Below are 9,056 nucleotides of genomic sequence, written 5' to 3' on the forward strand. Positions count from 1 at the left end.
TGAACTGAACTGAAATGAACTGAAATGAACTGAAATGAACTGCACTGAATTGAACTCCTTCAACCTAAACTGAGCTAAACTGCTAGCCTTTGATTATAATTATTATGAGCCCGATTACGGAGTGAATTTAATTTCTGTGAATTGATTATTTAATTTCTGTAAATTGATTTTTAAAGACCAGTATTAATGATTTAATTAAGATGATGATGATATTTGTTTTTGTTGCTGACTGATTACTAAAGACCAGTATTAATGATTAATTTCAAATGATGATGATGATGATATTTGTTTGTGGTTGCTGACTTATTTAATATATGAATATTGAGACACCTGGGTTATGTTATTTTTTGTAGCCCTGAAGTAAGCGAGCAGCTGGGTTTTTGTGCTCTCTCTAAAGGGAATTAATATAAATAATTTAAACATTTGATAGGTTTAAGGTCGATTAACTTTTGCCTGTCTGGCGCCCAACCTTATTCCTTTTATGAGAGGCAGCTTCTACGCTACAATACCATTCAATGTATCTGTTAGATTGAAAGTGTAGAGGTTTGTAGGGGATTCAACATGACATGACATGTTCATTCTTTTTTATGCCCCTGCGCAGTGGCCATCCCCATTCTTGTGAACATGTTATCTCAAGAGTGTCAGAATTTCTTCAAATTTGGTACAAATGTTCATTTGGACTCAATGATTGACTGATTTGATTTTTGTGGTCAGAGGTCAAAGGTCACTGACCGCACAAAACACATTTCTGGCTCAAGATTTAACTGCACTTGGACTGGTTGCCAGAGGCATACAACTGCAAGGCAGTAATTCTAGTTCAATACATTGCGTGAAGAAATGTATAAAAACATTCAAATAAAAGTTTTGAACTTAAAAATAGATGAAACGGCCTAAGTCTCTCATTTGGAGCAACTTCTGTCAAATTCAACCAAGGTAATAAAAAATACAAGATTGAACTGCTAATACAGCACCTGGTTGGTAGACAAACTGAAGCACATTAGGTACCTAAATAAAATATTTTATGATGACTCTGATGATTCTTTGCATTTCAATTTTATATAGTTTTTTTATTCAGTGATGTTGGTTGGACCTTTTTTATTCATGATACTTTTATCAGTTTATCAGTTTCTTAAAATCATTGTTGGGACTTAACAGAACCTAAATTGAGACGTTCGGCACAGCATGTCACTCATCTTCCCACAGTCCTACCCTCCTACCCAAAGTCAGAGGTGTTAAGTGGCTTCCCAAAGTAAGTTTAACCTGAAAGTGTGTTAAGGTGTACTCAGGAAGAAAGAAAAACCAAACAGTGTGTATATATTGACCTCACATATACAGTTGTGTGAAAAAGTGTTTGCCCCCTTCCTGATTTCTTATTTTTTTGCATGTTTGTCACACCTAAATGTTTCAGATCATCAAACAAATTTAAATATTAGACAAAGATAACACAAGTAAACACAAAATGCAGTTTTTAAATGAAGGTTTTTATTATTAAGGGGAAAAAAAAATCCAAACCTACATGGCCCTGTGTGAAAAAGTGATTGCCCCCCCCCCCCGTTAAAAACATAAATTAACTGTGGTTTATCAGATCTTTGGAAAGCTGAGTTCAATTTCTCCAGCCACACCCAGGCCTGATTACTGCCACACCTGTTCTAAATCAAGAAATAGCTTAAATAGGACCTGCCTGACAAAGTGAAGTAGACCAAAAGATCCTCAAAAGCTAGACATCATGCTGCGATCCAAAGAAATTCAGGAACAAATGAGAAACAAAGTAATTAATATCTATCAGTCTGGAAAAGGTTACAAAGCCATTTCTAAAGCTTTGGCACTCCAGCGAACCACAGTGAGAGCCATTATCCGCAAATGGCGAAAACATGGAACAGTGGTGAACCTTCCCAGGAGTGGCCGGCCGACCAAAATTACCCCAAGATCGCAGCGACGACTCTTCCAAAAGGTCACAAAAGACCCCAGAACAACATCCAAAGAACTGCAGGCCTCACTTGCCTCAATTAAGGTCAATGTTCATGACTCCACCATAAGAAAGAGACTGAGCAAAAATGGCCTGCATGGCAGAGTTCCAAGACGAAAACCACTGCTGAGTCAAAAGAACATAAAGGTTCGTCTCAGTTTTGCCAGAAAACATCTTGATGATCCCCAAGACTATTGGGAAAATACTCTGTGGACTGACGAGACAAAAGTTGAACTTTTTGGAAGGTGTATGTCCCATTACATCTGGCGTAAAAGTAACACGGCATTTCAGAAAAGGAACATCATACCAACAGTAAAATATGGTGGTGGTAGTGTGATGGTCTGGGGCTGTTTTGCTGCTTCAGGACCTGGAAGACTTGCTGTGGTAAATGGAACCATGAATTCTGCTGTCTACCAAAAAATCCTGAAGGAGAATGTCCGGCCATCTGTTCGTGACTTTAAGCTGAAGCGCACTTGGGTTCTGCAGCAGGATAATAATCCAAAACACACCAGCAAGTCCACCTCTGAATGGCTTAAGAAAAACAAAATGAAGACTTTGGAGTGGCCTAGTCAAAGTCCCTACCTGAATCTTATTGAGATGCTGTTGCATGACCTTAAAAAGGCGATTCATGCTCGAAAACCCTCCAATGTGGCTGAATTACAACAATTCTGCAAAGATGAGTGAGCCAAAATTCCTCCACAGCGCTGTAAAAGACTCATTGCCAGTTATCGCAAACGCTTGATTGCAGTTGTTGCTGCTAAGGGTGGCCCAACCAGTTACTAGGTTTAGGGGGAAATCACTTTTTCACACAGGGCCATGTAGGTTTGGATTTTTTTCCCCTTAATAATAAAAACCTTCATTTAAAAACTGCATTTAGTGTTTACTTATGTTATCTTTGTCTAATATTTAAATTTTGTTTGATGATCTGAAACATTTAAGTGTGACAAACATGCAAAAAAATAAGAAATCAGGAAGGGGGCAAACACTTTTTCACACAACTGTAACTAAAAACCTGACAAGTCCTCCGGAAGCAGTTCCTAGTCCTGTCTTGGAACTCTACTTTGTCTGATCATTTGAAGTGACATCTGTGTAAATGTCTACTCCAAGATACTACCTGATTTTTTCAGGAGTGTGTCCTTACAATGCGACAAAGACAAGGTTGTGTGTGTGTGTGTGTGTGTGTGTGTGTGTGTGTGTGTGTGTGTGTGTGTGTGTGTGTCTAGCTGGAAGACACAGAGCTGACACAGATCTAGGTGTGATTTGGGCTTGGCGAGCCTCTCAAACGACTGCTTTTTGGGACAAAACTGTAACTCCTATCAGAACCATGAGCAGACCATGACATGGCACAAGACCTTCTTGCATTGCATATCTGGCTTTGGTGTTTCTAGAGCCAAAAATGTGGACACAGGAGCAAGTTACAAAAAAATGTCACTTCTGCATTTCTCTGGAAATCAGCTCCTTTGTATTGTAGTCGATAGGAGAGATGGCAGGTACTCCCATCGTTTTTCAAATTCTGTAAGTCTCTGTGCTAAGGTAGACACATTGTATGAAACAGGACAAATTTGTCTTCTATGAAAGAAGTGGTGATGTGTGAAGACTGAAATATGTAGCCGTGAGGACAGAGGAGTTGGTTGTTTTGAAGATGTCTCCCCATTCATTCTCTATGGGAATTTTTTCGCCATCATCGCCATTAAGTTGCCATGGTTACTCTAATCGCATACAAAAAGTCATTGCACACCATTCCCAATTGAGCCGCACGCATTATATATATATATTGTCTCGGTTTTCTCAAGGCTGTGGGACTAGTAACATGCTGAAATTTCGATAGGGAAGAGGAATAATGCAAACTAGAAAATGCATTTCCTGCTTAAAATGCGTGTGAATGCTGAGAGCTGAGTGAGATCGCTGAAGTAATGCTGAAAAAGCTGAAGCAACTGCTGAAGCAATGCTAAAGTAGCTCAAACAATTGTTGAAGTAATGCTAAAGTAGCTCAAGCAATGGCTCAAGATTAAAAGCAGAAATTGTAAGCTGGAGGTTGAATGGTATGAAATGGTTAAAAAAGGCTTACGTTTTTGTTGGAAAGTGTAACAAATAGCACAAAACTCTAGAAAATATACAAAATGTGAAAAACAGAAAAACATGTTAGTTGAAAGCTAATGGCCTAAATTGGCTGAAAAAAAACTAAGAAAGAAGAAATGTACAAGCAAAACTTTTAATGTCACACCTGAGAGAGATTTCTGACAGTGCTATGAAAAATTAGATGCCAAAATGTTAAACAGGAGGAGGTGAAGTCCATTAGCTGCAAAATCTGAGAACTGAAACATGTTGTCATGGTCTCAGCCTGGAGGCTCCAGGGTTTTAGTTTTAGGACTTTTTTGGCACTTTCTTGATGATTTAGTTTTCTGTGTTTTGGGTTTCTGTTCTGGGTTTTGAGTATTTTTGGTTTGATTATTTCTGGTTTGGGCATTTCTAGTGTCTAGTTTAGTCTTCCCTGTCTTGTGCTCTGTTTCCCCGTGCACTAACTGTTTTATTTTGTAATTTGTTTCCTTGTGTGTCTCAGTGTTTTGCTTCCTGTCTTGGTCCTGTTTTCTGTGTGGTGATTGTCTGCCCCGCCCTAATGTGTTTCACCAGTGTTCAATCACCCTTGTCTCCCTTGTCTATATAGTCTTTGTGCTCCCCTTTGTCTGTATCGGTTCGTCTGTTGATCTCTGGGTTTGTACTTAGTCTGTTCATATTGCCTGATTGTCATCCCCTGTGGTTCCCTGTGCTTGTTTTGTAAGTTTGTTTGTTTATTAAACATTCTGCACCGTCTCCTCTGTGTTGGCTGCATTTTGGGTCCTACTTACCACAAACCTTGACAGTTAATTAATTAATTACATACACTTTTATTGCCTACCTCAGCTACCTTTGCCGGTAGCTGTAGCTTTTGGCCAGGAGCAGGTGTCATCAGGTGGTACACAACCTTCACTGAGTGTTTCGACCCTCAACCACAACACTCTCCGGTTGGCGGGCCGGCAGTGAGTGGCCAGCTCACTGCCCACCTGCTCCTGGCCTCCAGCTTTCCTCCTCTCGCTTGCTCCATATCCAACACAAGGCGCGTTCCGTCCCCCCCAAAGTCCCCCTCTGACTGCAGAGCTTGCAGAGTGGATCCTCTCTCAGTCCCCATGTGTGCAGATGTGATGGTGAAGGTAAGGTATCATACACGGACCTCAAGAGGAAGGAGATACGGTACGGCTCCAGTCGCCACAGTTCTTGCCATGTAACCTTGCGCTTGGGCAAATCCCATTTTGTCCAAGCTCCCTGAGAGCCTTGTTCCACTGCCCTGGCTATCCGCTTCTCCTCTTCCTTGCTCCGGACCTCCGCCTGCACCATGTCTCGTCTGGTTCTTGCATTTGCTCCTCCCCACGTTTGGAAATGAACAGAGCCGAGGCCTTGCCGGTGGAGGCTTTGGTTGCCGATGATGTCTCGCAACTTTAGTGAGCTCACCGCCTGCTCCACGGCTTTGTCGGCAGCCCACTTGCGCCTGGACCTGGTTGTGACGCCTGCTTGCCTTACCAGATCCTCATTGGACTCGCTCAGGCTCAGCATGACTTTGCACTTAGCCACCTTGAACTCCTCCACAACCGATGATAGGGGAAGTTGCAGCTGCCCAGACCGGATGTAAAGGCCCAATGAAGAGAAACTTGGGGGAATGCCCAGCCATCTTCTTAGATGTTTGTTGGTCTTTCTCTCGATGGCCTCTACAGCCGTCATGGGGAACTCGTAAACATGGCAAAAGGCCATGCTGATACAGCCAGGTCTTGAACTTGCCCGGAATTAAAGATTTGTCTATCTTCTTCAGCAACTCCCCGGTCTGCTTCACAGCCTCAGCAACATTGGAGCCATATGTCAGCGACGCGTTAAACCACTTCCCCAGGCACTTTATTGGATTGTCTTCGATGGATGGAATGACCTCACCCTGGACTTCCTGGCTTTGAACAGCATCCCTGCCCATGATGCGACACTGCCCAGGGTTTCCAATACCCATCTTGCTTGGACGTGGGTCACAGTTGTTATTGTGATATCGTCCATGAACGCTCGCAGCACAGGCTGGACAATTCCTGACTCCAGTTTAGCACCCCGGGTTATGTCTTCTCATATCAGTAGGTTCATTCCCATAATGAACAAGATGGGGGAGATGGTACACCCTGTAGGAATCCCCTTTTGGAGGTCTAGCCATTCGGTGGTAAAAAGGGGTGATGTGAATCTGAGTTTGAATCCAGCAAGATAGCTGGTGATCATGTCTCGAATCGCCACTGGGATGTAATAGTGGTCGAGTCCTTCTTGGATTTGGTCGTGTGGGATTGACCCGTAAGCATTAGCGAGATCTAACCAGATGACTGTTAGGTCGCCTCTCTTCTGCTTTGCTTCCCAGATCAATTGGCTGATCATCGAGGTGTGTTCCAGACAACCTGAAAAGCCTGGGATGCCACCTTTCTGGATGGATGTGTTGATGTAGTGACTTTGCGTCATGTAAGAGTTGATCCTTCTAGCCAGCACTGAGAAGAAGATCTTGCACTTGACATTTAGGAGTGAGATTGTCCTGAACTGGGAGATTGTGGAAGACCCCTCCTCTTTTGGGACAAAACATCCCTCTGCCAGTTTCCAGCTTGGTGGAATTGTACCCTTGGCCCAGATCTTCCTCATGCTCTTCCATAACCTCCGAAAAAGTTTTGGACATTTTTTGTATACCTTATAAGGTATACCACTTGGGCCGGGGGCAGCTGATGATCTGACTTTGCGGACGATGTCTTGGACTTCCTGCCATGTGGGTTCCTTCACATTCAACTCCGTTGTTGGTTTCCCAGGTCTGAGGATGTTGCGGTTTGCTCCCAAAACCTGCCCCCTGTTGGGGTCGCTGTGGGCCTCCGCAAGGAACTCTTCCACCTCCGGCTTTGAGCTGGAGTGTGTGCCAGATTTTTGTTAGCCAAGAAGATTCTTTGTGAAACCATATGGATCTTTGACAAACTGTGCTCGCCTTTTCTCTTTCTTCCGCCGTTGCTGCCGTAGGTATTCTGCTCTCCTGACCTTGCACAGTTGTTCCCGCAGTTTTCTTGTTAGGTCTTTGATACCCTCTTTCTCAGCTGGTAAGCCCGTTTTGAACAACTTGTTGAGTACCTTTATCTCACTCCTCAGGCAGAGAATCTCCCTCTCCCTTCTGTTGGGTTCCTTCTGCAGTTGTGGCTGTCCTCTTCGCTCCATTGTTCCGAACCGTTTCTTAGTGAGATTGTATGCTATGGTGGTGGTGGCGTCAACCTTCTTGTGCACGGGACCTGATGAGGTTGCTTCCAGGATGCCATCAAGGTCATCGTTGAGCTGCAGCCACGCGATGTTGTCTGACATGTTTGGCCATTTGATTCTTTCTCTCCTTGCTGAGTGGGTTGGGGTGACCGGGGGAGGATTCATGTGGACTGGTCCCTGGTGCTGGGGCTGCTCGAGTGCGGAGAGATCTTAAGCACTGTGGGGTGCTTCCTGGCTGGAGTTCTCCGTTGTCTAACCAGACCGAAGGTCTGTGCGATGTTCCACACCTAGACCTGCTCTGATGTTGCTTGAGCCCTCTGGCGCTTCTGCAAACTTTGCCGCAGTGGCACCTCTCTGGTCAGTGTTGATTGCTTTAGCTTTCTCGTAGTCATGTTTCTTGTCCTAACCGATATCAGTGTGTCCGTCCTGTTGAGACTCTATTCTGCCCCCCCTCTCGGGAAACTCAGGAGGTATTGCTCATTTTGCTCTTTCGTAGCTTGGGTTGGTGCCCTCTTGCGAGTGCTGCCCACAAGATTGCTAGTCCTGTGAGCCCACGCCAGTCTTTCCTGGAGGTCGGCTGTCTTTCCAGCGTCACCGACCTTTCTCGGTTGTCATCTAGTTTTCCCTAGATGCCACTGGTAATCCAGAAATAGTTAATTACATACACTTTTAGTCCCTACCTCAGCTACCTTTGCCGGTAGCTGTAGCTTTTGGCCAGAATGAACCGACCAAAAGAAATGGACCCAGCGGCCTACGCCAGCCTCATGGCTTTCTTAGAGGGGCCTCGGTCCTCTCGGCCAGCGCCCTCGTCGGTCTGCAGGCCCCTTTGCACACTGGCTTACCCCCTCTCTGACTCTGACGTGGACGACCCCCTTTCAAGGGAACTCGACTGGCTGTTTTCACGGGGTTTCATGGAGGGCACAGGGGGCGAGGTAATCATGGCTCCCGTCGCCATGGGGAGGCTCGGCCTCGGCCCCAGCCCCAGGTTCCTTGCTTCCGGCCCAGGCCAAGGTCCAAAGTCCCCAGCTTCCAGCCCAACCCCCAGCCCTCACCAACTACCCTGGCTGACGCATCAGCTGTTCCGGCGTTGGTGGTTCCAGTTGGCGTTTCGTCGGCTCCTGCCCCAATTCCCTGGTTGACCATCCCGGCTGGCGCATCAGCTGTCTCAGCGTCGGGGCTGCCGGGTGATTCCTCCCTCGCTCCTGAATTGGGTGGGCTGGACAAATCTCCCTTGCTCCTCGTGTCCTGTTGGCGGCCCAGCTGACTCCTGATTCTGGTTTCCAGTCAGTGGTCCAGCTGACTCCTGTCCCTCGTTCCCTATCGGCGGTCCAGCCGAATCCTGTTCCTTGTGTCCTGTCGGCGGTCCAGCTGACTCCTGACTCTGGTTCCCAGTCAGTTCAGATCCCAGCTCCTCGTTTCCTGTCGGTGGTCGGGCCGAGTCCTGTTCCTCCTGTCCTGTCGGCGGTCCAGCTGACTCCTGATTCTGGTTCCCAGTCAGTAGTCCGGCCGATCCCTGCTCCTCGTTTCCTGTCGGCGGTCTGGCCGAATCCCGTCCCTCCTGTGGTGTCCGCGGCCGCTACTCCGTGTTCCCCAGCGGACGTTGATGACTGGTGTGATGTCACCGCCTCTCCTGGTTCCTGGTGTGACATCACCGCCTTCTCCCCTGGCTCCAGCCGTGGCGCCGCCCCCATTGATTCTTGCCCTGATTCAGCCCACCTGGCTCTTGGTGTCGTTGACTCCAGCGGCATCGACGACGGCTCCTGGTGTGATGTCACCGCCTCTCCTGGTTCCTGGTGTGACATCACCGCCT

General features: G+C 46.2%; 1 protein-coding gene across 1 annotated transcript in view; it reads right to left on the minus strand.

The window, feature by feature from the left end:
* Window positions 1-9,056, minus strand: part of LOC111648297 (dual specificity calcium/calmodulin-dependent 3',5'-cyclic nucleotide phosphodiesterase 1C-like) — a 102,345-nt gene that overhangs the window by 53,631 nt on the left and 39,658 nt on the right. The gene's annotated exons all lie outside the window — the stretch shown is intronic.

This window comes from Seriola lalandi, unplaced genomic scaffold (assembly GCF_002814215.2).
Source record: "Seriola lalandi dorsalis isolate HSWRI2012SDOR001 ecotype SW California unplaced genomic scaffold, Sedor1 jcf7180002054972, whole genome shotgun sequence".
NCBI classification, from domain to species: Eukaryota; Metazoa; Chordata; class Actinopteri; order Carangiformes; family Carangidae; genus Seriola; species Seriola lalandi.